Here is a 17,973-nt window from a genome sequence, read left to right on the forward strand (position 1 = left end):
CCAGCCGTGACTACAACCTTACAAGGTTTTTCTAAAATCTGGACTCAAGTGCATTCCTCCCTTCAGAAAGCATCTCACCAATACAAACTCGGGGCAGACAGAAAGAGAAGAGCCATTCCAAGTCTTAAGGTGGGAGATCAAGTATGGTTGTCTACCCGCAATTTGCGACTCAGGGTTCCGTCCATGAAGTTCGCTCCTCGCTTCATTGGTCCTTTCCCTATAACTGATGTCATCAATCCTGTGGCCTACAAGTTGAAACTTCCTCCGTACCTTAAAATTCCTAATTCGTTCCATATTTCCCTGCCGAAACCATTAATTCTCAACCGATTCTTCAAGTCCTTACCCTCGTCTCCTAAAATTCAGACAGAGAGAGGAGCAGAATTCGAGGTTAAACAAACTTTGGACTCCAGGTTCCGTTATGGTCAACTACAATACCTTCTTGACTGGAAAGGTTATGGTCCTGAGGAATGATCTTGGGTGAAAGCAGAAGATGTCCAGGCTCCTCGTCTGATCCATGATTTCCATTCCAAAAATCCAGGGAGACCTAGAAGCTGTCCAGTGGCCATTCCTAAAGGAGGGGGTACTGTCACGACCAGGACCGCGGGTTCTCAGGTGGCGCAGACCTTACCTCTCAGGGCGCTCTGGCAGGGTCCTTCCTGCAGGTATCCTGGCGATCGGGTGTAGTGGCTGGAAGAAGAGCAGGCTGTACATTCATGAGCAGTGCTAGTGACCACTGGGCATCGCCATCTTGGATCCAAGTCACATGTCTAAATTGGACCAATCAGCTTGCAGCTTGGGCAGGAGGGCTAGCAACATATCCTGCACTACCTGAGGGTATTAAAGAGTTGTCAAGAGGCTCTTTAGTTGCCAGTGCAATGTTTTACACAGCTTAACTGTGTGCTAGTTCCTGAGCTCCCTTGCTTGTATTGCTGCAGTCTATTGTGGTGAGCCTGCTAACTCTCAGTCCATGTTCCAGCTCGTTCCACTTCTGACTCCTGTCCAGATTGCGTGCTCCAGTCGCCTGTCCCATAGAGGGTCCTGCCACCCATGAGGGTGCTGTGTCCTTGGATGCCTCCAGCTCTGGCTCCAGTGTCCGACATACCTTGTCTCCCATGCTTGCCACAGATTGTACCTCCTGCACCTACCTCCATTCATAAAACATACCCCATTAAAGCCGGCATCTTTTCAATACCAGCAAATTATCCCAAGTATTACTCCTGTGTCCACTCTGGAGCCCAAACTCCAATCAAGATCTGACACATAACAAGGAAGATATATTAAACATCCTTCTGTGTACTTGTTCTTTAACTGTCATTAACTATGTTTGTGCTTTGCCCTTTTGCATATTTTGATGCATGATTCTAAGAAAACATTCAGTCCAATTAAACTGTTTAGAAACATTTGTTAACAGGTAAAGTGTGTTAAACAATGTGCTATTGAACAGCTGTAAATATTAATTATCCCAAGATATACTGGCCTGTAATGGGGTACACACTGTAGGCATTCTTGTAGCTTGCATTGTAACAAATCTTTTCATATCTTCTCCTGAATTACTCATTTTGCTGGCTAAAGTTTCTATATCTATACTATTAAGTAACCCTATACCAGTACCTCCTGCTCCTAGTAATGTATCATACCATTCTCTCTTTTGTCTGCTATAGCATTTTGCATCTGGGGGGAAAGAAATATTAAATCTTAATATAGTGGCTTGTCTTTGGGTACCCACATTTACACAAATGGTGGGAACTTTAACTAGTGAGTTATTCCTTATAGTGGGCTTGCTATTTAGGACGTACATCCTTGTCATTATTACTGAATTATTTAGTAATTGTGTGGTATTAATGCAAACTAGCACTACACCTCTTTCTATAGTTGTTGGGCTTCCGATGGGTATACCAGGGTCCATACTATTGACACACTAAATAACCTGTGCACATGTTTTCTTAAATCTTTAATAGCCCATAAACTTATCAGTACAACACTTAATTTGTATTCCATTTATGATAGTAATATTATCATGCTCCCTTGGTGCCCAGTAGAGATGCCTTATATTATATTGTCCTAAACTTTTTATATATATCGAACCTCCTGACTAGGTTACATTAAATCTGTGTAACTGGCAAGTCTGGTTACCATAGACTACCCTAGAGTACTCTATTTGTCCTCCTGTTGTTCTCTGGTGTGTGCAATACCCTTAGACTAAGTATAGCCAACATTATCACACAAAAAGGATTCATGATGGTGGTTCAATCTTGACTGTCAACTTCTTGCAATATGAGGTGTGTATCCACGTGCTCTTTCCTCCAAATTTCACTGAAGTTGGTGTAGTCAACAAAACCTAATATGGACTATCAAATCTTGGATCCAGAGAATTTCTGATGTGTCTCTTAGTGTATACCCATTCAATCGGTTCCAATGAATGTACACTAGGTACCGCTTCTGGGTCTGGAAGAGAGTAGAATACTAATGAATGGATGTTATTTACAAAGAGTAGCAACATAGTCTGTTAAATCTGCATGATTGCGCTGCAACTGTTGAGGAAATAACACCCTGCCTTAGGAGGTCATAAGAATAGTATCTCATAAGGTAACAACTTCTATTTCTTACTAGGGGTGGTTCTTACTGAATATAAAGCTATGGGAAGACAGTCCACCCATGTCTTGCCTGTCTGTGCCATCATCTTTTGTATCTTTAGTTTGAGGGTACCATTTAGTATCTCTACTTGCCCACTGGCCTGAGGCCTATAAGGGGTGTGAAAGGCTTGTTCAATGCCCATATCCTTCATGATATGCTGCATAATTTCTCCTGTAAAGTGTGACCCTCCATCAGACTCTATAGTTTCTGGTATACCATATCTGCAAATTACTTCACCTACTAATTTCTTGGCTGTTGTTTTTGCAGTAGCTTTAGCAACTGGTAAACCCTTTGGCCAATTAGAGAAGAGGTCTGTACAAATGAGGGCATACTCGCTTTCCCCACCCTTGGCAACTGAATATAGTCTATCTGCAGTCTCTGAAACTTGTTTAATAGCTTTGGTGTAAGCCTCTATGGTACTTATACTGTCTGTCCTGGATTGTGTTTCACACACACCTTGCATGATGCTATGTATGCTGTAGCTGCTGCAATAAAACCAGGTGCTATCCAGTGCTGGAGCTCCATGTTTATGCACTGGACCATGGGCCAGCTGGGTCATCAGGTGGCTGTTGCCCAATGAATATTAACACAGGTGGCTCCCTCTTTTTCCCAGCCTCTCTTTTTGCCTTCTGTGGCTTGTTCTTGAAACTGGTGTAATGCCTGTATGACACTTTCTTTGTGTCTGTTGCTATACCATAGAGGGCTGGGAAAGTTTACAGGGCAGCTTGCTTAGCTGCAGAATCTGCTTTGGCATTCCCCTTGGCCTTAGCTGTTTTCTCCTTGGTGTGTGCTTGCACCTTTAAAATGGCTGAAAAGAATCCCTGCACAGGCAGGCAAAAACAAGACTATTTTTTGGGGTACTCTTAGAAAACATATATAGATAGAATATGGTGAATTAATTAATTAAAATGTCAATTTTAATAATACTCTTTAAAATAATAGTGCATAGAGCACCAGCAAGAAACATAATAATTGTTACAAAAGATAAATTTAAACACAATTTTCTATATATTTGTGTAGGACTATAATCCTGTTTGAGAAGGCAAATTTCCCCTCTATAACAGAAAAGGTGAGTGAGAATATTTATAGAGCAAATCCTCAATCCCTAAATTTTGGGAGAGAGAAAAAAGTATATACATATACCTCAGCAAACACAGATACATATAAATCAGAGATTGTCAGGTGTATAGAGTCATCACCAGTATAATCCTCTACACATGTGAAACCACAAAGGGGGAAGGGAGGGATATTGGGGGAAAATGAAAAAGTAATAGGATATCAATGATAGCTGATGTAAATCATTTAATAAAAGAAAAAGAAAAAAATGAAAACAATGTGAAACTATCTCCAATGTCTTATAGACATACTTGGGTCTTAAATCAAGATCACCTGTATTATCAATGAGTGGTCCAGCACTAAATCTGCTGCCTTGTCTTTAAGCATAGCTGCAGCTGCTACTGCTCTTATACAAGAGGATGCTCCTTTGATTATACTATCAAGCTGCAATGAATATATTCCAGTTGCCTTTGTTTACCACCAAGTTCCTGCACTAATACCCCTCGAGCATGTCCTTGTGTTTCATGACAGAATAGCATAAAAGGTCTGTCATATCTGGGTAATCCTAATGCTGGTTTTTGGGTAACTGCAGTTTTTATCTGCATAAAAGTTTCCTTCTGTTCTGATGTTAATGTTACTGTTTTGTCTTTTGTATCTGTCAATGCATCATGGAGGGGCTGCATTATGAGGGATGTGTTGGCAATCCATTCCCTGCAATATCATATTAGTCCTAGAAATGCTCTGAGTTGCCTTGTGGTAGTGGGCTCTGACACTTTCTGTATAGTTGATATCCTATCTTGCGTCAAATGTCTTGTACTTTGAGAAATGCTATGTCCTAAAAAGGTGACTTGTGCTTGCGCTGTTTGCAATTTTTCTTTTGACACAATGCAAAAGTAATGAATTAGTTTCACTTTGACACTGTCCCTCTGTATTAGAACATAAGAGCATATCATCCACGTACTGCAACAACTAGGTGGTCTCAAACTGTGCTCTACCATTGCAGTATGATAGACATAGCCTGTGTAAATGCAGATGGAGAGGTTGCCCCTCCTTGGGGTAAACTAGTCCAGCAATACTGTTTGCCCATACTTGTAAAAGCTAAATATAGCTGACACTCTGATGTAAGAGGTAAAGAAAAAAATGCATTAGCTAAGTCAATTACTGTGAAATGAATTGCTGTTGCTGGTATTTGGTTTAACCACTTGCCTGGCATGGTCGTATCAGATACGACCATGCCAGACTGGGCTTTCCCTGACATGGTCGTATCTGATACGACCAGTCAGAAACACACAGTGGGCAGCTTGCTGGAAGTTAACTTCAAGCAGCCACCCACCTCAGAGAGACCTGCTGGTCCCTCTACACCTGTGCCTCCTACTCCTTTGTGTCCTGATCACTGCTGGCCATAGTGATCGGGTGCTGGCGGCAACCCACTAGAAGCAGCAGCCACGGCTCATGTAGCCACTGCTGCTGCTTTGACCCGATCACTGTGGCCAGCAGCAATCAGGCAGCTGGACCGTCAAAAGCAGTAGCGGTGGCTCTAGCAGCCACCACCACTGCTATGTCACTTGGCCACTAGCGGAACACCCACCCACTACGGCTCGGGAACAGTGATCAGTGAGATCACTGTTTGTGTATGAGCAGCCACTGCTATGTCTCCGGGCCGCTAGTGGGACATCCACCCACTGTGGGTCTGGAACAGTGATCAGTGAGATCACTCTGTGTGTATGAGAAGCATCGGTGGCTTTGGTAGCCATCACCGCTGCTATGTCTCTGGGCTGCTAGCAGGACATCCACCTGCTGTGGCTCTGGAAAAGTGATCAGTGAGATCACTGTGTGTTTACGAGCAGCAGCAATGGGGCAGCTCTGGTAGCCGCCACTGCTATGTCTCCGGGCCGCTAGTGGGACACCCTACCACTGCGGCTCCAGAACACAATGATCATTAAGATCACTGTGTAGGAGCAGCAGCAGATCTAATTTTAAAACTGATTCTGTCTCAGCCAATTATCCAGCTCTGACAGTCCAACCTTTGATAGCAACCAACATGCTATCATACACTGGTCTTAATATTAATTTAGGCTTACATTATGACATATTATTTAATGGTATTATGGGATGGCACAAGGTAGTTCTTAATCCATCAATAATGGTTCTCTAGGCTCTAGAAGAGGACATAAAACTACCATTATATGCACACCATGGATCTTGAGAGATCATGGGAAAGATGTGGGGATGCACCATGCTACCGAGGAAGCTGTGGGATCTACCACAGCAAAACGCATTTGGCACCCCTTTATTGTACAGCACTTTGATTCCTACGTGGATTACATTTCTCCGGACCAGCGTTATCCATCATTTTCCAGCTCCAGCCATTTACAACACGTCAGCATGCCAGTGCAAGAATTTCTGCACCACCTATAGGCTGTGGACATATCACTAAGTCTGGTAAATATATCACCATTTTCCAGCCCCAGCCATTTACAATACGTCAGCATGCTAGTGCGAGAATTTCTATACCATTTATAGGCTGTGGACATCAAATCAAGCCTGGTAATATATCAGCTGGATACTACTCTGGATCCACCTGTGTAGGCCAGTGACTGTTACTATATTCCTTTATACCTCCCACTATAATGTGAATGAAATATACATAATAATTTTTTTACTCAGCTATTATTTTGAGATTGGTTTATATTATTTTTCCTATGGACATTTTTTTCTTTCTTTTTTGATCTGGACATTATTCTACTTACTATCATTTTTTATGTACTGTTATTATTTATATTGTTTATTACTTATTTTTTATTTTCATGATTATTGTCATTGTACCTGTTTTATTCATATTGGTTTTACTGATTGCTCTTTCTCTGTCCAAATTGTGGACATCATATTAAATTATCTTTTTCAATCAAGCCGTATAGAGTCATGTAGTAGATGATGATAATATTTATTGATTTATGGTCTATGCAATTTTGGCTATCATTTGCATGCACTGTTCACACCCATCTTTTCCCTATATTATATTATTAGGAGCTGACACCTCCGTCTGAACTAGCTGCTTTTTTACAGCGCCAACTGATACTCTTTCTCTTTTTTGTTAGTCCTATAAAGGCAGTCTTGAAGGGGAATTTGAGACTTTACATTATCTGAGGTGTTTTAAAAATAACATTTCAATAAAACATTTTATGTATGTCTAAATATAATACATTATACGATGGTATTTCCTAGTTCAGGGTTGTAATGCAGTTCTACATTTACCTCAGTATTCATATTGTCACTACTGACAAACATCATAATTTTATTCTTCCGGTTTACCTTATTTTTACATTTTACACACTTCAACACATTAGGAACAGATCTGACACGTAAGACAATTTCTATAATGACAACCAGTATAAGGATCAGGAGTTTACCTATGCTTGCGATCATTTCCTGGATCTACTCTCCTAGACCTGAGAACCACTTCGCTGGGTTCAACCATGAAACCCATTCCTCTACTGTCTCCTCTACTTCAGCCACTGAAGCATTATGGTTCTTCCGAAATTCCCATTTTAGCTGGAAAATTTCATCCATCTTCTGGTCTATCACCTCCTTGGGGTCGCTGGTATCCTTCGTGACATAAGTGCAACACTTCACTCCAAATTGGTTGGCCAAAGTTATACAGTACCCTCCTGTGACAGCTGTTAAGTTATTTAATACTAGTCTGTGTTGCACCAGTTCTATCTTGTATGCTTGCAATTCCCTACCTGTATACCTGAAGGTGTCATCATAGATCTCGGTGATATTATCTATTAATTTAGCAAGATCTTAGATATATCTAAAATTTAATGTAGCACGAGTGATCCTGGTGGGATCCAATGCTACTAAAACTTGAAGGCCAGTTGTCTCACTAATTAACTGAGTGGCTTTATGCATATCACCAAATATCATATTTCATTTGCCTCTGTGTTCATACTGCATGTGAAGTATTGGGGATGATGTGCTTTTTATGAATACCAAGCATTTCAACATGTGTGAGGGTCATATCTCTTAACAATTACAGTACTAAGATTGGTCAGACACTCCCCTGATTGGCATAGCACTCCTCCTCTTGACTCTACTCCATCAATTCTGCCATCAGTTCCCATCTCCTCTATCGGTCCCTCAAAACCAGAAATCCCCGAGTAAACCTGGATGATGGAAACTCTGGAAGAGAATATGAAAATGAACACAGCAGACCAGACCATCGCCGCAACAAGGACCTGCAAATTTATTTTAGCTCGTGTATCTCACTACAACCTTTTAATCCTCCCAGCACAAGCTGGCGATCGACAGGTTCACATTATCAACCTTATCTCCACCTTGTTTTTCTACCGGTTGGTAGACCTTTTTGCAGAGAGTGGAATGGACCCAGGTATCTCTCTTGGCCACCTTCAAAGATGTGGTACTCATCAGCAACACCTGACATGGACCCTCCCAATGATCAATAAAACCTGAGCATAAAAAATTTGGATCATAACAAATTCCCCAGCTTTGACATCATGACAGTTTGCATCAGACATGTTAGAAAATAACATTTTCAATTTCAGTTGTTCTTACTCATCTTTGTGAGACACTGCACAGTAACCTCATTATCATATTTTCACATGAGGCTGCCTGTCAAACAGTATCTCAAAGGGGGACAGATAAAAAAAGAAAAAGAGATTGTCTGGGGTGATCTTGATATTATTAATACCCACCAACTTACACATGTTTGTTTTCAAAGACATCACCTGTGAAATGAATATCCCTATACTCTAGGGATACCGTATCTGCATACAACCTTCTGTACAATTAAACCCTGTTATTAATAGCTACTGCTCTAGGTAGTGTCTTAGCCCCTAGGTTTGGACAGTTTCCCAAGTACTTAACATTAGCCTGGCATGGCTGCAATTTGTCCTTAGCAACCTTGTGTCCTGTGTGTGAGAGATGAAGCACAACAGTTTAGTATCATTTAAACATGGCATAAATGAAATAGGGCACAACAATAAATCATCCACATATTTTATCAGAACTGATCCATTGGCAGGTTGAAAAAGATTATAAACAGTCATATAAGGCCTGGGAGAAGATACTGGGGTTGACTATGAAACTTTGGGGCAATCATGTCCATGTGTAGTACTTCCCATTAACCTGACTATCTATAGACTACAGATATGACCTGACTCCTAGCGCTGACTTTCATTCTCCAATACAGCATGTTAGGCTACTATTGGAGCTGGTGACTGTTGGGGGTTCCCTGTATTCTGTGTATATCCCTTATGAGGATATACAGGTACTGTCTGGTTTGGGAGTCCTACATTCTTCACTTTGCAGTGCTTACTTAGGTGTCCCACTTGGTTGCAGTTAAAGCATTTTTGTGAGCGGGGTGGGTGATAAGGTTGTTGTGTGGGTTGAGCAGTGGGGTAAGGATAAAGATTTTGAGGGTAGTATGGTGGCTGAAGATATTGTGGCAGTGGATAGTGTGGGTTTTGTGGTTGTGTGGGATAAGTGGGGTAGGGCTGTGTTTGTGGTGGTGTAGGATTAATGAGGACATGCAGGTGTAGGTGCAGGTGCGTCTGCTGGCTGTGATGTTATTGTCATTCCTTCTAGAGCTTGGATACTAACAGCCATTAGTTTCTCACTCTGGGTCTCTCTCTTTTTAGAGATGTACTTGTCATGTTCAATTGCGGATTCTATGAGTGTGTCTACAGTGACTCCCCTCCAGCCATTGCTGTGAGGTTTGAACCTGTGTGTTTAGTTTCTCCTTAAGACCATCCATTAGAACTGTGACAATCATGCCCCTGTGGTGAGTGCTATCTTTAATATCTTCTAACCCAGTGAACTGGGTGATAGCCTGTAGAGCTTGGTCACAATAATCTTCTGCAAATTCACTCTCTTTTTGCTTTATGGTGAAGATTTTGCTCCAGTTAACTACTACTGGAAAATATACACCCAATTGAGTTATAATATGGGAAATGTTACCTTGATTAATTTCGTCTGTTCAGGGAATATCTGCATCCAATACACAATCCGTGATAAATTTTGTCACATCGATATTGCATGGTAGACAGGCCCTTAACACCACTCACCAATCCTTGTTGGTTGATTCGTGAGAACTACCCAAATTTCTCAAAAATCTTTGACATTTGGCTAATTCCTTTTTGGGGTCGGGGAAATCATTCATTATGGAATTTAGCTCTGCTCTTGTCCAAGGGCAATACATTACTACTTTCCTTGTGGGCACTACTCCGTTCGCATCCGCATTCCCATTCGGAACAGTTATTGTCCGGATGGGATGCAGACCGGCCACACTGCTGCTTTTGACCTTATTACCTGGCTGGAGGTTTAGCCTGTTACTGCTACGTATAGGATAACAACTTCCTCTACGGGTGAAGTGGATGTTAACATTTCCTGTACTATCACGGATGGAGATGGCGGCACAACTTGTGATTGTTGTGGTGGAGCATCTAACATGTGTACAGCATGGGAAATGGCAGACATAACAATAGGCTCATCATCCACATCATAAACATTTTCCTTATGGTTACTTAAGGGAGGGTTCAAATTAATTGTAAAATTTTTATGGCTTTTTTCTTCAACTGTACCAGCACCACCATCAACATAGGGCGGTGGTGGTGCGCGTGAACCACTGACAATACCTTCCTCAATGCTACTTTGCTGCACGTGCACGCTATTTTGCGGCTCACGCATTGCAATTCAGCACTTTTTCCTCCCCCATCCCTGGATTCTCAATCAGCGCTTCTAAAGTCACAGTAACAGGTAGCGCACTCTCAGCAACAACGGTGGTAACAGATTCCGAATGCACAATGCGTTCTCCTGCCAGGCGCCTCCACCCTTTTGCTGTGAGTTCGATACTGAGTGTTACAGACCAGTTACGAGATTAACCTGCGAGCCCCCATCTCTCATTCATTGTAGTGCACATCAATCATCCCTGAACTTTCACGGCCAGGGTATTTCAGCATGGCGCTAGGCGACTGTTACCTGTGAGGTCATTGTGGCATGGGCTGTCTGGTGGTGGAGCTGGTATCTGACAGGGGGCTTTGGCTGCGCATGTTGTTGTGCGGGCCTGTTGTCACTCTGAGCTGGTAAGGCCTGGCGGCGTCTCCATTCCATTTGGCATGGGCGCCGCAATCTTGCCTTCTGGCCATGTGATGCAGCTGGCCAATCCTGGTGAGTCACATGTTCCCTCTGGCCAGTAACAGCACAGCATGGGGTATTTAGGAAGGGTCAGTGCCTTCCTTCTTTGCCAGTGCAACGTGTATCTCAGCCTAGCTGAGAGGGAGTTCTCTGTACTTTCCTGTTCCTGTGAAGTCGCTGTCTGCCAGTCTGCCTGCCAGCTCCTAGCTCCCACTGGACTAGCCCACTTCCTCCATCACCCTTGCCCATACCTGATTGCCTGAGCCTGCTGACATCCTGCGCTTCAGTTCACTACCTGTATACCTGGCTTGTTTATTTTCAGTTCACTTCCTGCATAACAGGTTTGATTATTTTCAGTTTCACTACCTGCACACCTGGACAGCTCTAATTGTTTCTACTTGGACATTAACCCTTGTGCACATTTATATATTCCTGGACTTTTAATTACTGCCATTATATGCCTACTCAAGCACTTATTAGATATTCTAGTTTTATTTTCAAATCTGCTTCTGTGATCGCTCCTGCTACCATCCCAGGTCCACAAACAACCCAGAACATCACACAATGTATCAATAAATATCCCTGGCAACATATATTAAGCCATAATGTATAGAAATAATCATATATATAACATGGATTATGCAATGTTCTGCAGCAAAAGTGCATGTTGCAGAGTATATGCTAATAAGAAAAAAATATGAATACACTATAAAAGATGGAAAAAGCCACATTTCCATGGGTGTCAAGTAAATAATGAAAGGACACATAGCAAATTGCTTCCATTTAATCCTTTCATTTAACCAATATGCTGCTACTGTATTCAATCGGTAGATCCAGGAAGCTTCTAATCTGGTCAGCATAGCCAAACATTCTCCTCCTGGCACTGGGACATGATCAGTGATTTTATAATGGAGCAATATTAATTGGTGGCCATGATCACGTAAATGGGATGCCACAAGTTGATCCATAGGTTTACCTTCATTGGCTGATTTTAATATGGATCAATTTAGCATTGTGCATTCCGTAAAAGCCCGGAAAGTCATTCCTATGTAATAAAGACCACATGAGCAGATAATAATGTACACCACAAACCTTGTGTTACACAAAACAACATTATGAATAATATATTTTTTACCGGAATGGGAATGATTGATGAATGGCTAATTAACTTATAGCTGCAAGTGACACAGGAAGGATAACGGTAACAGCCAGGTTTCTTTGTAGTTATACTTTTTAAACTGTAAACGGTGACATCTATGTGGACTAATTATTTATGAAGATTGCGCCTTCTCTGGTAATACGTCATAGGATTAAGTTTCTGTAATCTTTTCAAATCCTTATCACTGGAGATGATAGGCCACAAAGCTCTGCTAGCTCAATGAATTACTGCACTTGATGAATCAAAAGTAGTTACCCACGTTAACTTGTCTTTCTGGGCATTTTGTAAATTATGTTTAAATCAGGAAGATCTCTTAAAACCTTACACTTTATGGTTTATCTGCAATAATTTATTGTACTGAAATTTGCTCTCAATGAATTTATGAATTATGTTGTCAAGCTGTTCTGAAAGGTCACAGGAATTATTGGTAATCAGTGTAGCTCATCACGATATTAAAATGAACCTCTCTATACCTCTGCCTGTACCTTCTAAAATCCTTCCTATAAACCTCTAAGGATGACGCTAATTTGCATACGCAGTCATACAGTAAATAGAAACTCCAGACTCAGAACATGTGGTTCCGAAGCACAAAGTATTATTCAAGTAAAAGTACAGTCAGTTACATGCTATGATCTGTGTACAATTTAGCGCAAAGGAATTATACAGAACCAAGTACAGTATACATACGCAGTGGCTCTGGACCAGATCCAGGCCTTCAGAAAGAAAACCTCCATCAATCAGCATTCAGCAAGAAGACTAAAGACCCAGTGTTTGAGCATACATGTTTATCCCCCCCCCAGAATAGACAGGACAATAGGGAAGTTTCTCGCTTATGCCATTAGTTCCCAGGAGAGAAGCATATGTTACAGTGCATTTAACAGGCTGGTTCAAATAGATTCGCCCAGCCTCTAACAACTGAGGGTCTTTTCCCTTCCGCCTCCCCATGCTGCATCCTAACAGTTGTTCCTAAAATATACATTTTGTTGCTTGTAGTCTCTGCAGTCCATAAGTTGGGAATGCATGATGCGATCTCCACACCGATAGTACCGGAATTCTGTTGAAAGAGTACGCATCAGTTCGAAACCAAACACGGCTGTCTTAACATGTATAGAACCTTAGTTATCAAATATCTTTATTTCTCAGCATTTAAACTAACTGAACCAATTTAAATCATATACTTTAAAGCTTATTAAACCTTATGTGTGAATATGTAATGTGTGAGTATTCGGGGATTGATATAAGGACGCAAGTTAACTTGGGGCAGATGCGTGCACATAAAGCTAATAAAAACAGCGGTTTCATACAAAGTCTTATGCATTCGCTAATATTCGACTAGTTAACAGTGCAATTGTGTGTATTAATGTGTGTATGAAGAAGGGTGTACTTAACTCTCACTAAGTGAACATCTTAGCAGTGTAACATGCTGAGCCAGATTGTTCCACATGCCCACTCTGTCAGCAGTCCCCCCACCTGTCCCAGGCTTCAAAAGAAAAACTCTTTATTCTCCCAGTCTCTTGTGTGAAATGCAAATAGCCCAGCTACAAGAGACAGACCTAAGATGACACTCTAGTCTTTGAAATCATATAATTGCAGGAAGCCTGCTAATGTGAGGTGTGTATTCAAGCCAGACCACCTGAAGTGAGAGCAGACACTGTCCAGGAAGCTTATCTACACAAGCTAGTTGTCACTTGGCCACTTGCTCTAATAGTATTATCGCCACATGTACTAAAGTGTGAGTTTTTCTAAAATGGCGCTTAGGCGGCCATTTTGCAAAATGGCATCTTGTGGCCAGTCGCAAGATGGTGTCGCTGTGATTCAATTTTAAACTGATCTTGTCTCAGCCAATAATCCAGTTTCGACACTCTCAACATCTGAGAGTATGTTAGTCTTTTTTTCAGCGATGGCGATTGTTGACTACCCATCTGTAATAGTGTGTTCCTGTCCATTGGCTTGTAAAATATAGCAGTATATTGAGAGAACCAAACTACCAGCAAAGATTAGTATAAGATTTATCATAGGTCCTTCCTTATAACAACAACAATGTCAATATAGTATTTTATAATGATTTTAGTGGAGGTGCACCCTGGAATAAATTAATATTATAAAAAGCACAACAAGAGAAAGTATTCCTTAGCAGGGCACTCATGGACCAAACAAGATGTCGACTGAATTGGGGAATTATTATTATAAGGATTATGTGTTATCATTAAAAGACAGAATCTTAGTTACTCTATATTGTGAAAACTAAAATAAAAAGGGGCAATACTCCAAAACCACAGCAATCCATCAGTTGAAAAAAATACATATATACAGTATTCGTGAGACTATGATCGGAAATATGTGATATACATATAGCCATTTAGAATTAAACAATATAATAATGTAAAGTTATTACAAAAAGACTCCATAATAAATCTGGTTATTTTGTCTAAGTGGAGACATTATAGAACCCATGTCTGTTATTGACACTGGACGGCTTAGATAGACAACCTCATTAATCTGTGAATAGAGGTGGCAGTGGGGGTCAGAAAGTGAGACCTTTGAATAAATATAGACAATATAGATTTATTATTATAAGTGTAATATGTCCCAAGTTCTGCAGAAACCCATCTGGTACATCAATCAGAAAGTATTGAGTATTATGACGATAGATAGAGTAATAGAGTTCATAAGAAACTTGAGGTGGTAACACAAATTTTTATTCAAATTAATTTTGATTGTTTATTTGTTTTTTATTTTCACATTTTTGCACGTTCTTTTATATTTCGCAGACAACTTATTTATGTAAAAATTAATAAAGGTTATATTTAACATATATAATAATTCCCCGATTCAGTTGATAATGTTGTCAAATCATATAGATTTTTGGTCCATGAGTGCCCCACTAAGGAATACTTTCTTTTTTTGTGCTCTTTATAAAAAATAGCAGTATCAAATTTTTTCACCAGTCTGTGCTGACTCATCTAGAAAATCTACCTTTGTAGCACTCCATCTATAAGTAAATTTAGCATGTGATTTTGATGCATTACCTGCAACATCAGTTTCTCAAACCATGTAGAACCTCCATACCACAGCATAAAAATGTCATCTATATACCTAGTGTAGAAACCAATATGTCTGGCAAATTCAGTGTTTTGAAAAAACAAATGATCCTCCTGATGGAACATGCAAACATTGTCATACGATATTCTTTCCAAGTTTCCAGAAACTTGAAAATAATACTCCCCATCAAATAAAAAATAATTGTGGGTGAGTAAAAGTTCTAGTAGTTTCAAAAACAAAGTCTTGTCAAAATCAAAATCACTACTGATAGTGGACAGAAAGATCTCTACTGATAGTGGACAGAAAGATCTCCATGGCAAGTAATCCCAAATCATTTGGGATACATGTATAAAGACTTTTTATGTCCTTGACACACATTATGGTATATACTCTGATGTCCAAATCACCCCTTAAAAGATTCAAGAATGCAGTAGTGTCCTTTAGATAAGTGAGTCTTTTAGATACATGTGGCTGTAATATTATATCCAAACACTGAGAAATCAGTTGGTATAATGAAACATGGGTGGAGATTGTGGGACAGCTCAGTGGGTTAACAACATCCTTATGAATTTTAGGTATGGTTTAGGTATCATGTATAAAACCAGAGTTATTGGGAATTTTTGAAACAAAGCATCAGCTTACTTCTGTGGCAATAGATTATTTTTGACACTATAATTTATTTGATTTCATTTCTGTTTCAAAATGACCCAGTGGGTTGCTATACAAATTCAGGTACACTTGTGAATCTGTTAATTGTGAGCAAATTTATTCGTTATATATTGGAAATGTCTTGAAGAGAAATGCCTCCACCTTTATCTGCTGGTTGGATGGTTATACTCTTATCCTTAGTAAGCTCCTTAAGAACTTGTCTTTCAACCCTGGATAAAAAGTGGAGTACGTGTGATTCTGCTTGAGAAAATGTAGTCATAGAATCATCCAGTAAGCATGAGAAAGTTTTAATAGAGGCATTATTGGATGTAGAGTCAAATTTTGAATGCAACTGAGTTATGCAACACAGATCTAAAGGGGTGTTAATGGACTCATGGCCTGATTCAGCAAGGATTGCTATTCTGATAATATGCACGCAATGCAGTTGTGTGCATATCAGTGGTGATATGCAAATGTATGCATTCACATTGTGATTGCAGCCTAACATAAGGACACCCACTTCCCCTTACTCACATCCTTGTACTTTAGAAATATTGATAAATAATCAGTAACATCGAGTAACTACTGTCCAATATGCACATTTGCACAAGCCATGACCTCACTCAGATATTGCTAACAGCCATGCACACTATGAGACCTCAGGCTGCATAGGCTATAGCAGTGAATAATATGCCAAATGGTACTTCCTGTCAATGTCCATAGTTAAGACTCTTATGGGTAAATTTACTAAGAATTGAGTTTGCGTGAGTTTGCATTCTCACGCGAGTTTAGCCTGTTTTTCCACCTTGCAAATTTTCTAAGGTCAAACACAACTGAACTCGCACTAAACAGACATAAAAACTTGCATGAGTTTACAAAACTCTACAAGATACACCATCAACAAAGCTCGCAAGTACTTCCCATAGAAAGTAATACAGCTTGCAAATTTACAAAGATTCGAGTTTTTAACTCACACGGGAAATTTGCACAACAAACATTGTAAGTTTAAGCACATTTTTTTGAAGCAAGAAAATAAAACATGATTTTATGTTGGAAATGTACATTAGTATTGATGAGTGTGGTTAAGATATGTATGTTTTACACTTTAATATATGTTGGCAAACATTTACATTTTCCACATGATTTAAGTAGCATACACAATAATAAACACACCACAAGCACAAAACCTTAACAACAGTCTATAGAGCACAAAAACCAAGATCTAAGTAATAATAGAGCAGGTAGGGGATCTTTCTAAAAATTGCTCCATGTGAGACACCTACTTTAAAATGTAGAAATACCAAAACAAATACAAGCCGTAGTAGGGTGTGAAGTTTAAAATCAAGTATAGTGTGCTTTGCATTTTAACACTTAGTTCATGTGTTTGCCTTTGAAAAAAGCCGGGTCTACATTTTCTTCTAAAAATACAAAAAAATAAAAATAAAAAACAAAGAAGCTGGAAATAAAGCACATTAAACATTACGACAAACAAATCCCCTCCAAAAAAATATAAAAAACCCATCCCAAGCAGCTGTGGGATTACACATCCCAGCATGGTCTACAACAGATAACATATGAGGGCATGCCAACACTGTAGCATGCCATGCTGGTATATGTAGTTTCACAACAGCTTAAGGAATCCATATTAACCACCCTTGGCCTCAGTGGTGTATCTATAATGGGTGCAGTGTGTACGGGGCACATGGGCCCCCGGGTCCAGGGGGCCCCGCACTGCACACACTGTACCCATGTTATTTTAAACTTACCTGTCCAAGGTCTAGCATCGGGTGTCAGCGCTGCTCAGAACACTGGAAAATGGCTGCTGCTGCCATTTTTCCCGAAGTTCTGCACATGTGCAGTAGACTCAGGGCACACTCTATTGCTACTACTAAGGCTCCGGTGGCTGGCTAGCCACATCAGTCGGCTGCCGGCCACTGGGGAGAGAGGAGGGGGCCTCGCATGGGGAGTGCATGTGGGCCAGCTCCTCTCTTAAGATCCTCCTCTCTGGCCTACACAATAATATAACTCATTTCCTCTGGGGAATTAAAATTCTAAATAAAAACAACAATTACATACTTTGAAAAAAAGAAGACTGTTACTCAATCCAAAAAAAAAAAAACAGGAAAAGAAACAAGTTGACAAACTGATTAGTCACAAAACACAAAATGGAAATCTAAAACAGTCCCAAAAATCCCACCAAAACACACCAAAAAAAACTTATGAACATTTTAACAACACAACAAACTTACCACTGCACCTGGGGGCATCGGTATCCCGGA

The sequence above is a fragment of the Taudactylus pleione genome, unplaced genomic scaffold (genome assembly GCF_031769625.1).
Source record: "Taudactylus pleione unplaced genomic scaffold, aTauple2 ptg000592l, whole genome shotgun sequence".
NCBI classification, from domain to species: Eukaryota; Metazoa; Chordata; class Amphibia; order Anura; family Myobatrachidae; genus Taudactylus; species Taudactylus pleione.